Source organism: Trachypithecus francoisi, unplaced genomic scaffold (assembly GCF_009764315.1).
Source record: "Trachypithecus francoisi isolate TF-2019V2 unplaced genomic scaffold, Tfra_2.0 Lachesis_group13, whole genome shotgun sequence".
Taxonomy (NCBI): Eukaryota; Metazoa; Chordata; class Mammalia; order Primates; family Cercopithecidae; genus Trachypithecus; species Trachypithecus francoisi.
Genome location: NW_022681458.1, coordinates 94,729,994 through 94,742,930, shown reverse-complemented (window position 1 = coordinate 94,742,930; position 12,937 = coordinate 94,729,994). Strand labels below are relative to the sequence as shown.

Here is a 12,937-nt window from a genome sequence, read left to right as displayed (position 1 = left end):
GCCCTCCATGGGCTGTACCCACTGTCTGACCAGTCCCAGTGAGATAAGCTGGGTACCTAAGTTGGGAATGCAGAAATCACCCGCCTTCTGCGTTGATCTCACTGGGAGCTGCAGATCGGAGCTGTTCCTAGTTGGTCATCTTGCCAGCCACCCTGCTTATACTTTTTAGCCATCAGTAGTCTTCCTTACAGAGAAAACTAGGAAGTAGAAAACTGTAAACTGTCTGTCATAGATCAGCATTTTATAAACATACCATCTCACAATTCCTACAGACATACGCTTCCTCATACTATAGTTTTTCATGTGGCAAAAAGACTTTTTTTTACAGACCTAGATGTCTTAACTTCTTTATATTGTGTGAAAACAAGATGCCAAAAGTTGATAAACTTATGTTCAGCAATTAATGTTTCAGTGTTATGGTTTTTGTTTTTGTTTTTGTTTTTGTTTTTAAGACAGAGTCTCACTCTGTCACCCAGGCAGGACTGCAGTGGTGCCATCTTGGCTCACTGCAGCCTCCACCTCCCAGGTTCAAGCGATTCTCCTCTCTCAGCCTCCCGAGTAGCTGGGATTACCGGTGGTGCCACCACGCCCAGCTAATTTTCTGTATTTTTAGTAGACACGGGGTTTCACCATGTGGGCCAGGCTGGTCTCAAACTCCTGGCCTCAGTTGATCCGCCCACCTTGGCCCCTCAAAGTGCTGGGATTACAGACGAGACTGGGCGCGTTCAGGGTGGTATGACCATAGGCAAGTGCTGGGATTACAGATGTGAGCCACGGTGCCCAGCCTGTTTCAGTCGTTTTATCTTTCTTAGAAATTATTTAGATATTCAGTAACTATCTCTTACTCAACATAGCATAACTCTAAAGTTTCAAGTTACCAAAAAGATTTTGGCAACTGTTTTTAGGCATATATATGTATATATATATATATACACACATATGGTTATTTTAGGGATGGTTATTATTAAAAAGCTCATTTATAAGCTTTTGTTGACTTATATCCATTCAATTCACTTGTTTGTAACAGCTGTGTATTGTTCATGGATATGAGACATTAAACAAAGCTAGCCATTATCTTTTTTTCTTTCTTTTCTTTTTCTGAGGAGAGGGGAACTAAGAACAGAGCCCAAGATTGGAGCCTAGTTAAAAAGAGGACTCAGAGGAGCTTGATTAAAATTTTGTCAGAGGAACTTTTTCCATAGTTCTTTAGCTAGGTTACAGATTGCTCATCTCCATATTCTAGACCAACCTGCATCCTGCTGCTACATTAATGTAAGTAAATCATCACTTTAATCCTGTTGCTACCTTGCTCAAATCCCTCTTATGGTCCCACATATCCACTGCCAGAAAAGGATTTAAACAAAGGTAGCATAGCTGAAAGCACCTCCCCACAAGCTCAATATTTCCTTGAAGTCTCTTGTTTTACATTAAAAATTCACGTTTTACATTTCACTCCAAAATACACCTGTTTGTTTTACTATAAAAAGAATGTTTTAAATTAGGTATCACTTAAATTTCTTCACTTAATTCTTCAAATGTTCAAGTAAAATTGAAGAGTTGAGAAGATGCTTCATGTTTATCCTGGACCTTCCAGTGGACCATGAGGTATATATTTTTACTTGAAAAGCCCAAGTATACAGAATACATTTTAGGTGACTTTGCTTCATTTTTAAGACCCTCAATTATCTGGTCCCAGTGCAACCTTCCCATCTGCTGTTTCCCTTCATTAATCCTCTGATAAATCCACTCATCTACTCATCTACAATTATTTACAACATGCCCACCATGTACCAGGCACTGCTTTCTGAAGATGTCTTATAATGTATACCACCCATATATCTTTGCTTTTGTCCTTTCTCCTTACTTAAACTTCTGTCTACTAAAGTGCTAATCTTTATGACTAATTTTAACACTAGTTGTATTAATCTGTTCTCACATTACTATAAAGGTAGTAGTGCCAAAGACTGGGTACTTTATAAAGAAAAGTGGTTTAATTGACTCACAGTTCATAAACTGTACAGGAAGCATGGCTGGGGAAGCCTCAAGAAACTTAAAATCATTGGTGAAGGGGAAGCAGGCACGTGTTTTATGGCCAGAGTAGGAGGAAGAGAGCAAAGGGGCTGGTGCTACATACTTTTAAACAATGAGATCTCATGAGAACTCACTCCTTATCATGAGAACAGCCAGGGGAAAATCTACCCCCATGATCCAATCACCTCCCACCAGGGCACTCCTCCAATACTGAGGATTACAATTTGACATGAGATTTGGCCAGGGACACAAATCCAAATCACAACACCTGCTTTTCCTGACTACCCCAATCAGGACTCTGAATTCCTATAAAACTTACTTAATACTTATTATATAATAGTCTATATTCTTGATATTTGTATGAGTAGGTCTTGTAAATTTTTTAAGGAAGAGTTCATGATGCAGAGAAGCGTGTAGATTACATTTGGGTATATAAGACGAAAGTAAACATGTATTTATAGTTTCTTATTTATTATGTACAATCTCATATCCTCAGCTTGCTACCAAATTAGTGGGCACTTAGGAGTTGTTCCCACCAGTAATATAACATTATAACGCTTGAAATAGACACATTCAGTGACTCAAGATTTAAGTTACAGTGTAGTGATACCTTACATTTCTTAAATAAAATCATCATATTTCTTAAAAAAATTCAACCCAGAATCTAGCATAGTACTTGGTTCATAGTTGATATTAAATAAATACTTCTTACAATAATAAATGAATGGATGAACAAATTGAAAAACATGAAGTTGATGGTTAATAACAAAAATATTTTTAAAAGGAAAAAGGAGGAAAAGTATACACAAAAGATAGAAGCTTATTTTACATCAGAGTGTTTGGTAGGAAGAAAAGCCAAGAATATGCAGAAGATTAAGTTGATTAATCTTTCAGACCAGGTCAGTTTTTGTGTTGACCTTGTGCTTTGTTATTTTTTGTTTTGAGGTTTTAAAAGCATTTAGATGGAACTACAGTTACACATCTTCAGTTAATGGGAAAAGCAGCAGGGTACTTGAAAATGTAGACAATTTTCTTCACAACTTAAACCATGCTAAAAAAGGGACTAAATAATACCCCCAAAACTTAAGCATAAAGCAGTGGCTCACACCTGTAATCCCAGTACTTTTGGAGGCCAAGGCAGGCAGGCAGATCACCTGAGGTCGAGAGTTCAAGACCAGCCTAACCAACATTGAGAAATCCCATCTCTACTGAAAAAAAAAAAAAAAAAAAAAATTAGCCAGGCATGGTTCATGCCTGTAATCCAGTTACTCGGGAGGCTGAGGCAGGAGAATCTCTTAAAACTGAGAGGCGGAGGTAGCAGTGAGCCAAGATCATGCCATTGCACTCTAGCCTGGGCAACAAGAGCGAAACTCCGCCACAAAAAAAAAAATTATTCAAGTTAACCACATCTAAAGAACCATGTTTAAATCCTTTGAAGTAATAGATGAGGCCAAAGTAATTCTTTAAAAAAAAATTATTTTAATTTTTGTATATTTAATGGGTACAAGTGCAGACTTTTACATACATGTATTGTGTAGTGGTAAAGTCTGGGCTTTTATTGTACTTGTCACCTGAATAATGAACAATATACCCAATAGGTAATTTTTCAACCCTCACCCCTTCCCACCCTCCCACCTTTTGTTGTCTCTGTATGTCCAGGTGTTTCCATCATTTAGTCCTCGCTTGTGTGAAAACATGCAGTATTTTACTTTCTCTTTCCGAGTTATTTCACTTAGCTATAATGACCTCCAGTTCCACCCATGTTGCTGCAAAAGACACAATTTCATTCTTTTTTTATGGCTGAGTAGTATTCCATGGCATATATATAGCACATTTTCTTTATCCAGTCCTCTGTTGATGGACACTTAAGTTGATTCCACATCTTTGCTTTTGTGAATAGTGCTGCAGTGAACATGAGTGCAAGTATCTTTTTGATATAAGGATTTCTTTCCCATTGGGTATATACTCAGTGGTGGGATTGCTGGATCAAATTTTGTTCTATTTTTAGTTCTTGAAGAAATGTCCATACTGTTTTCCATAAAGGTTGTACTAATTTACATTCCTACCAGTGGTGTATACATATTTTCTATTATCCCCATCCTCTGCAACATCTGTTGTTTTTTCACTTTTTAATAATAGTGCTTCGGACTGGTGTAAGATGGCATCTCATTGTGGTTTTAATTTTTATTTCTCTGATGATTAGTGATGTTGTACGTTTTTTCATGTGTTTGTTAGCTACCTGTGTGTCTGCTTTTGAATAATGTCTGCTCATTTACTTTGCTTACTTTTTAATGTTTTTGTTGTTGTTGTTGTTGAGTTGTTGGAGTTCTTGTAGATTCTGGATATTAGCCCTTTATTTAGATGCAGAGTTTACAAAATTTTTTCCCATTCTATAGATTGTCTGTTTTTTCTGTTAATTGTTTCTTTTGCTGTGCAGAATCTTTTTAGTTTAATTTAGTCGTATTTGTCTATTTTTGTTTTTCTGGCATTTGTCTTTGAGAACTTACTCATAAATTCTTTGTTTAGGTCAATGTTCAGAAGAGATTTCCTAGGTTTTCTTCTAGGATTTTATAGTTCCCAATCTTACATTTAGGTATGTAATCCATCTTGAGTTAATTTTTGTATATGGTGATATACAAAAATTCTTATGCATATGGCTATCCAATTTTCCCAGTACCCCTTATTGAATAGTATGTACTTTCTCCAGTGTATTTTGGTTTTTTCCTTGAGACAGAATCTCACGCTTTCCCAGGCTGAAGTGCAGTGGTGAAATTTCGGATCACTGCAATCTCTGCCTCCTGCGTTCAAGCATTCTCGTGCCTCAACCACCCTAGTAGCTGGGATTACAGACATGCACCACCATGCTCGGCTAATTCTTTTATTTATAGTAGAGACAGGGTTTCACTGTGTTGGCCAGAGTGGTCTGGAACTCCTGGCCTCAAGTGATCTGCTAGTCTCCGCCTCCCAAAGTGCTGGGATTACAGGTGTGAGCCACTACACTCAGCCTCTCAGTGTATATTTTTGTTGACTTTGTTGGACATCAGTTGGTTATATGTATATGGCTTTATTTCTGGGTTCTCTATTCTGATCCATTGATCGTTGTGTCTGTTTTTATACCAGTACCATGCTATTTTGGTTACTATAGCCTTGTAGTGTAAACTGGAGTCAGGTTATGTGATGTCTCCAGCTTCATTCTTTTTGCTTACAATTGATTTGGCTATTTGGGGTCTTATTTTTTAGATTCATATTAATTTTAGGATTGTTTTTTCTAATTCAGTGAAAAATGGTGCTGCTAATTTGATAGGGATTGTGTTGAATCTGTAGATTGCTTTGAGCAATATGGTCGTTTTAACAATGCTGATTCTTCCAATCCATGAGCATAGGATGTTTTTCCATTTGTTTGTGTCGTCAACGATTTTTTCATCAGTGTTTTGTAGTTCTGTTTATAGAGATATCTCACCTTGGTTAAATATATTTCTAGGGTTTGGGGTGATTTTCTGTAGCTATTGTCAATGAGATTGCCTTCTTCATTTGGTCCTTTACTATATCATTATTGGCATATAGAAATGCTACTGATATCTGTGTGGTAATTTTGTATCCTGAAACTTTACTGGATTCATTGATCAAATCTAAGAAGTTTTTGGAGGAGTCTTTAGAATTTTCTGGATATAAGATCATATCATCAGTGAACAGGGATAATTTGACTTTCTCTTTTCCAATTCAGATACCTTTTTTTTTTTTATCTTGCCTGATTGCTGTGGCAAGGACTTCCATTACTGTGTAGAATAAGAATGGTGAATGTGGGCATACTTATCTTGTTTCAGTTCTTAGAGGCAATTCTTTCAAGTTTTCCCCACCAAGTCTGATGTTGGCTGTAGGACTGTCATATATGGCCTTTATTATTTGGAAGTATGTTTCTTCTATGCCTAGTTTGTTGAGGATTTTTATCATGAAGGAATGCTGAATTTTATTGAATGCTTTTTCTGCGTCTATTAAGATGATCATATAATTTTTGTCCTTAGTTCTGTTTTGTGATGTATTACATTTATTGATTTGTATATGTTGAATCATCTTTGCATAAATCCTATCTCATCATGTGTTATGTTTTTGATGTGCTGTTGGGATTCTATTTGCTAGTATTTTGTGGAAGATGTTTGCATCTATCTTCATCAGGAATATTAGTCTTTAGTTTTGTTGTTGTTGTGTCCTTGTCTGGTTTCGGTGCCATACAGACCTCATAGAATGAGTTAGATAAAATTGCCTCCTCCTTGATTTTCATCTGCTCCTGCACTTTTGTTTTATTGGGAGTTTGGGGTTGTTTTTTGTTTCTTTGTTTGTTTGTTTGTTTGTTTGCTTTGGTTTTGTTTTTTGTTTTTCTTTTGTTTTTTTTTTTTTTTTTGACAGAATCTCACTCTGTCACTCAGGCTAGAGTGACGGCCTGAATTATGGTTCACTGCAGCCTCGACCTCTCAGGCTCAGGTGATCCTCCCATTTCACCCCCCTCAAGTAGCTGGGACTACAGGTGCATATGCGACCACACCCAGCTAATTTTTGTGTTTTTTGTAGAGACAGGGTTTCACTATATTCACTATATTGCCCAGGCTGGTCTCAAACGCATGGGCTTAAGCATTCCATCTGCCTTGGCCTCCCAAAGTGCTGGGACTATAGGCATGAGCCACCACACCCAGCCCTATTGGGACTTTTTTTATTTACTGACTTAATCTTGCTGTTCATTGTTAATCTGTTCAAGGGCTCTATTTCTTCCTGGTTCAACCTCAGGGGGTTGTATGTTTCTAGGAATGTATCCATCCCTCTAAGTTTTCTAGTTTTTGAGCATATAGTTGTTCATAATAGTTGATAATTTTTTGTATTTCTGTGATATCAGTTGTGATGTCTCCCTTTTCATTTCTTATTGTGTTTATTTGGATCTTCTCTCCTCTTTTCCTAGTCTATCTAATGGTTTATCAATTTTGTTTGCCTTTCAGAGAAACAACTTTTCATTTCATTGTTCCTTTGTATTTTTTTTGTCTCTATTTGATACCTTACATTTTAAATAAAGGGAAACTAAAAAAAAAGTTTCAAACCAAAATGCCAATAAGAATTTTATAACAAAGGAGTTCTGTGGTCAAATTAATTTGGTAAAATATACTGGATTGAACTGCGTTCTGCAAGCGTGTATTGCATTTCTGTAGATGTATATTGTTCAATGAAATATAACTTAGTAAACAGTTACATTATTCCAAATTATTATAGACCAAGGGTATCCAATCTCTTTGGCATCCCTGGATCACACTGGAAGAATTGTCGTGGGCCACACATAAAATACACTAATACTAATGATAGCTGATGAACTAAAAAAATTTGCCAAAAATCATATAAAGTTTTAAGAAAGTTTATGAATTTGTGTTGGGCTACATTCAAAGCCATCCTGGGTCTCATGCAGCCTGCAGGCCATGTGTTGAACAAGCTTGTAAAAGACATTTGAATTATGTCCTGTCATGCAGATAGGTTCCCAAGGGCCATTTTTGTGGTACCTGTTTTTGTCCCCTAAGTATACAGATCTGGGAAAGCAGACCCACTCAGATCCCTACTAACTTGCCTAGGAGAAGCATCTAGACTAACCCTCAAGATACCACTAATACATCTATCAATCAATCACAAAAGCCTGGAATTCTAAAAATACTAGATTATAAATATTTTTAAAGCATCCCCAGTACTTCTTTACCTTTGTGCTTTTGCAAACCTGTCCCGTTCCATTTACCTACTCTCTGTTTCCTCTATTTCTATATATTAAAATCCCAACTCTTTTTTTAGAAGTCTCACTGTGTTACCCAGGCTGGTCTTGAACTCCTGACCTAAAGCAACCCTCCTACCTCGGCCTTCCAGAATGCTGGGATTACAGGTATGAGCTGCCACCCCCAGCCTCAATTTTTTTAAAATGCTATACTGTCTTTGAACCTTTCTCCAAGCTCTCCAATGGGAACTAAACTATTCCTTGTTTGGTTTTCTCATTCTCACTTTGCATTTATTTCACTGATAGCACATCTAACAATCTGCTTTATTGATCAATACAATTATTGTGCATGTACACTACACTAGACTCCATAATATGACCTCTAATTCCTCACTCTAGAGAAGCTCATAGGCTAGCCGAGAAGGCAGATACATAAGCAAATTTCTACAGTGTAAAGTGATATGTATTCATAAAGTTATACAACACTGATGGTAATCGGATTGAACTGGGAAAATATGGACTAAAGTATTTGAATGTAAATTGGCTTATACAACTAAGCTTTTAGCTTCATTTATAACATTCAAGTCTAAAGTAGAATGTTGTCATTCTTATTGTATGTAACTTACTATTCAATAGCTTGTAAGTGCCTTGAGGACCTGACCTGTGTATTATTCATTTTTCTATTTCCTATTGTACCTAGTACTACTTCAGTTACCTAGAATACACTCAATAAATGTTTGTTAAGTTTCATTCGTTTCTAGGAGTTGCTCTTTTTTATGAAATTTGATCTTAATCTGCAGTTTAATTTATCTTCATATTCAGACTCCTATTTTTTCCTACTTTAAAATGTAATTGTAGAGAAGGAGACAACACACAAAACTTACATACCTGGATTATTATTTGACTTTCTCAATAGCAGTTTGGAAACTGTAGACTTACTCCATGGGCATTGCCTTTGCACAAAATATTTATGGAATTGCTTTTTTTCCACACTATCTTGAACACACATGTTAGTTAAATCAGAATTCTTAGCCCAACGAAATGTCATCTAAAACTAAGTTTAGTGGGTCAAAAGTTATGTGTGTGTGTATATATATAACTTTTATATATAAAAACGTGATGAAGATAGATGCAAAAGTTATATATACCTTTTTAGATTAGAAACAACAGGGCATCTTTAATTAAAGTTATCTTTAATTCAAAAACATCATTCTTGTTTCATTATTTTCTTGTAAAAAAGTCATAGCTCAATTTTTAAATGCTTAATTGAATATTTTTAATTGAGAAAATGTATACATTCATGTTCATGATGATTTTCGCATTATTACATTCACTGTCATTAGGTAATGATAATAGGTGTGAGACAAAAATCGGCCTCATTAGCTGATTATCTGAACCTTTACCTAAAGGAGCCTAACCTGGAGATAAAACCAAGAATGTATCAGATGGAGCAGATACAGTAAAACAACATTTATTTCAATTGCACTTACTCAGTTTCTGAGAAATCAAACAGTAGTTGAGCTGAAGTTTACCTCTCCTTTAGCCAGAAAGAAAAGAAGTGCCAGTCAAATCAATCCTATAGACATAAATAGATAAATACATTTAAGAAAACAAATGCTTTTTTAAAGCCTGTGAGCTCATTTGGAATATCCATTTACTTCCAATTTTTATTCTGACTTCAAAATATTTTATTTTATAAGTTTATGAAATCATCTTTTTAAAAATATGGACTAGGTACCTTTTTTCAATTTCCCCTTAATTAATGTTTTATTTATAAGTAATAAAGCCATTGCACTTCTCCAGACTGTACTAATTAAGCCGGTAAAATTCACTTGTAAGTAATTAGTACAAAATACTTATTTTCATAAGGGTTCAAACAGGTTTATGGAGCATAAATATCACAGGGTAAAAATAGAGGTTTGAGGGGTGCTAGCTTAACCTTTTATGTTTGATGTATCAGAAAGGCAAATAAGCTACTGCCAGAGGCATAAGCTGGAGTGATTTGAGCAACAATTGCACATTCTTATATTTTATACAAAATATATATTCACAAATAATATCTAACATGTCAAGACTTTTAACAAGGTACTTTGGTTTTTATAAAAATTATTTAGAACTGTTACAAGGCATACCTTGCTTTGTGCAGGCATTAGGCTTGTTTTATAAAAAATTATGTTAATAATAACAGTTACCATTTGCATGCTGCTTTGAGTTTACCAAATATTTTTATATTTATCATGTCAGTTAATCCCAGAAACGTTGGAGATAATACCTATAAGGTACGCAAGACTCCTTTGGTTGTAAGTAAGAACATTCCCCCCACCACACACACACACTGCCTTAAGCCCTCCTGCCATACACACTCTCTCTCTCTCTCTGCCTTAGGCCAAAAAAGGGTATGTTGGGTCATAGGATGGAATGTTCAGATAGGCTGATATGAGACTCCCAGATGTTTCTCTCTGGATTAGCGGCATTGTTAACTCCAGTCTTGGTAGCCCTGACAGTTTTGAGCATCACTGGCCGTGATTTGGCTAAATGCCAATCTCTGGACCCATCACTGTAGACAGAGAGAGAGAAGGATATGCTGATTGACTTTGGCAGCTAGACACATCTCTAGAGCTGGGGTAAAATTTCCAAAGGAAAATCCATATACAGCTACCAGAAGTAGCAGGAAAGAATGGTGAGAAGTCAGACAACAACATCCACTCCAGCAGATGCAGTCATCTCCACTTTACAGACGAGAAAATGGATACTCAGGCTGAATGACCTACTCAAACCTAGGTCTTCTCATTACAAATCCTGCTGTAGATTCCTTCAAGGAAAACAGGGATGGAAAAGAAAAGAGACGTGATTTCAGGTATGACATCTATTTCTAGTCTATGTTTTGTAGTTCATCAGGCATGATTGTCTTTAGGGAGATAAGTGAGTTTGATCTATGTGGGGTGGTTGAACAAGACATTTGTGTGAAATAAAATGTCCCAAGATGAGTGTGGAGGAATAGGAAGAGGTGCAGTGGACATGATCCTTACGATCCCAAGTTAGGAATTTTGGGATACTAAATAAAAATAGCTAGCAAGTATTAGCTACTTACTATGTCTCAGGCATTTTGCTAATTACTGTTCATATATCATTTGACAATCACCACATTCCTATGAAATGAAGATTTTACAGATAAGGGAGCTTAAGCAAAAAGAGGTTTAATGTCTTATCCAGGATTACGTAACTAGAAAGAAATAGAGCCAGGATTTGAATCTAGTCTAGAACCTATGCTCCTACCCACAGTAGTGCCTGTTTTTGTCGTGGTTACCAAGTAAAGTAGTGATGTTTACATATCTGCCATATGCTGGCTTCCATGGCAGATACTTGTCTGGTACAATACCTGTTTTCTAGAAATTTCTCCTCTAAAGTTGTATGACACAGCAATTCATATGCAGCACACTTAAGAATTTATAAATGCCTACTAAATTTCCACAGACTATTAAAATTAATTGTATGCTTTTTTAATTTATCAAAGTTACACATCAAATTATTTTAAAAATTAAGTAGTCGTACAAGATTTGCAACAGCAGTCTCCTGCTCTAAACTTCCTTCCATCATTTTCCAATCCCCAGATGCAATCATTTTCTCTTTTTTTTTTTTGGTAATTTAAGATTTGCTTTTGTAAAACCATGTGGACAAAGATTAAATGTTATGCTTGCATTTTGAACATTATAAATACAAAACACAAAACAGCCAATGTTAAATACTGATTGCTCATGCCTGATGTGGATTTAGATATTGAGTATTTCCCATTTTATAGAAGGAAACTTTCAAAGTTTTGTCAATGCTTGAAGTATGTACTGTTATTCCTCACCAAAATCTTTATGAAATTTAAAAGGCTGATATGAAAAGTAGTTTTTTTTCTTAAATATGCTAAGACATGTGAGTTTGGATTAACCTTCAGATTTTCAAGGCATGAAAGATATACAAATAGAGTGCCCAAGAATATGTTTTAACACATTTAGGATAAGTTTGTTTACAGTTGTGACAGGAATGCCTTTTACTTTCAGACACTGAAAAAAAATACCCTAAGCAAACATACAGGGTGTTTTGGGTCAAGTTACTTCTTAGTACAAATAATACATTCTAGCAATCAATTTTTAAGCCAAATTCTTAAAATCACTCAAAAAACACTTGCATTTTATAATGGTCAAACAATGCATTTATGTGATAGAAGATACAACAAAATCTAGAAATAAAAAATCTCACACTATATTCCAAGTACTAAAATAAGAAAGAAGAAATTTGCAAATTCTTTTTTAACTGTATCTTTTGTAATTATAAAACAGAATATCTCTAAATCACATGATTATGTTTCTACTTCTTGATTTTTTTTTCAGTTTCGCAGATAATCTACTAAATCCTTACTATGCAAGCTATAAACTTAGATCTCTTTATGATCTCCTACCCTACTGCCACAAGCACACCATCATTTCTATATAGTTATATAAAGATTTTGGTAAGTTTAGTATTCAATTGTGCATGTTATTATAATGATATAAACTCAGTTCTTAGCTGAACCATATCATGTATCTAACTCTGCTTTTCCTAAACTTAATAATTGTCATTTGCTTGGTTCCCTATGTAATTACTTCTGATTTGGCTGACAACTGTGTCCCACATAGTACAGATCCCTTTTCACTATCAACTTGAGGCTTATTTTTGTCCCTGTTTTGAGTTGGATCTCGTAGTTTTCATGTCTTTTCCTTGTTGAGTTGCTCTTGCCTGTCTGAATATGTCTTTATTGTTTACTGACATTTGATTGATATTGTGCCTGAGTATAGGATTCTGGTTTGTAATTCATTTTCTTTCTGACTCTTTATGGCTTCCCTCCACTGTCATTTAGCCTCCAGTGTTGAAAAGTTGAAAGATATTCTGATTTCTGTTTTATCTATTTTTCGTTTCTAGAAGCTATTAAGATTTTCTATTTCTATCAGAGATTTGAAATTTTATTAGGATATGCCCTTTTGGAGACCTATTTTCATTCATTCAGCCAGGTACTAGTGAGCCCTTTTAATCTGACAATTCTTCTTCTTTAGTGCAGGAAAATTTTTATAAATTATTTTTTTGAAATTTTTTTTTTTGTATTTTCTTGGTTCTCTCCTTCTGTTATTTGGATGTTGAACCTCCCAG

At 35.4% G+C, this 12,937-nt stretch overlaps 1 protein-coding gene and 1 pseudogene across 4 annotated transcripts in view; one reads left to right on the top strand and one right to left on the bottom strand.

The window, feature by feature from the left end:
- LOC117094215 overlaps positions 1–7,788 on the bottom strand; it is a 34,566-nt pseudogene extending 26,778 nt beyond the window's left edge.
- Positions 1–12,937, top strand: part of MBD5 (methyl-CpG binding domain protein 5) — a 546,612-nt gene that overhangs the window by 351,779 nt on the left and 181,896 nt on the right. The window lies entirely within an intron of this gene.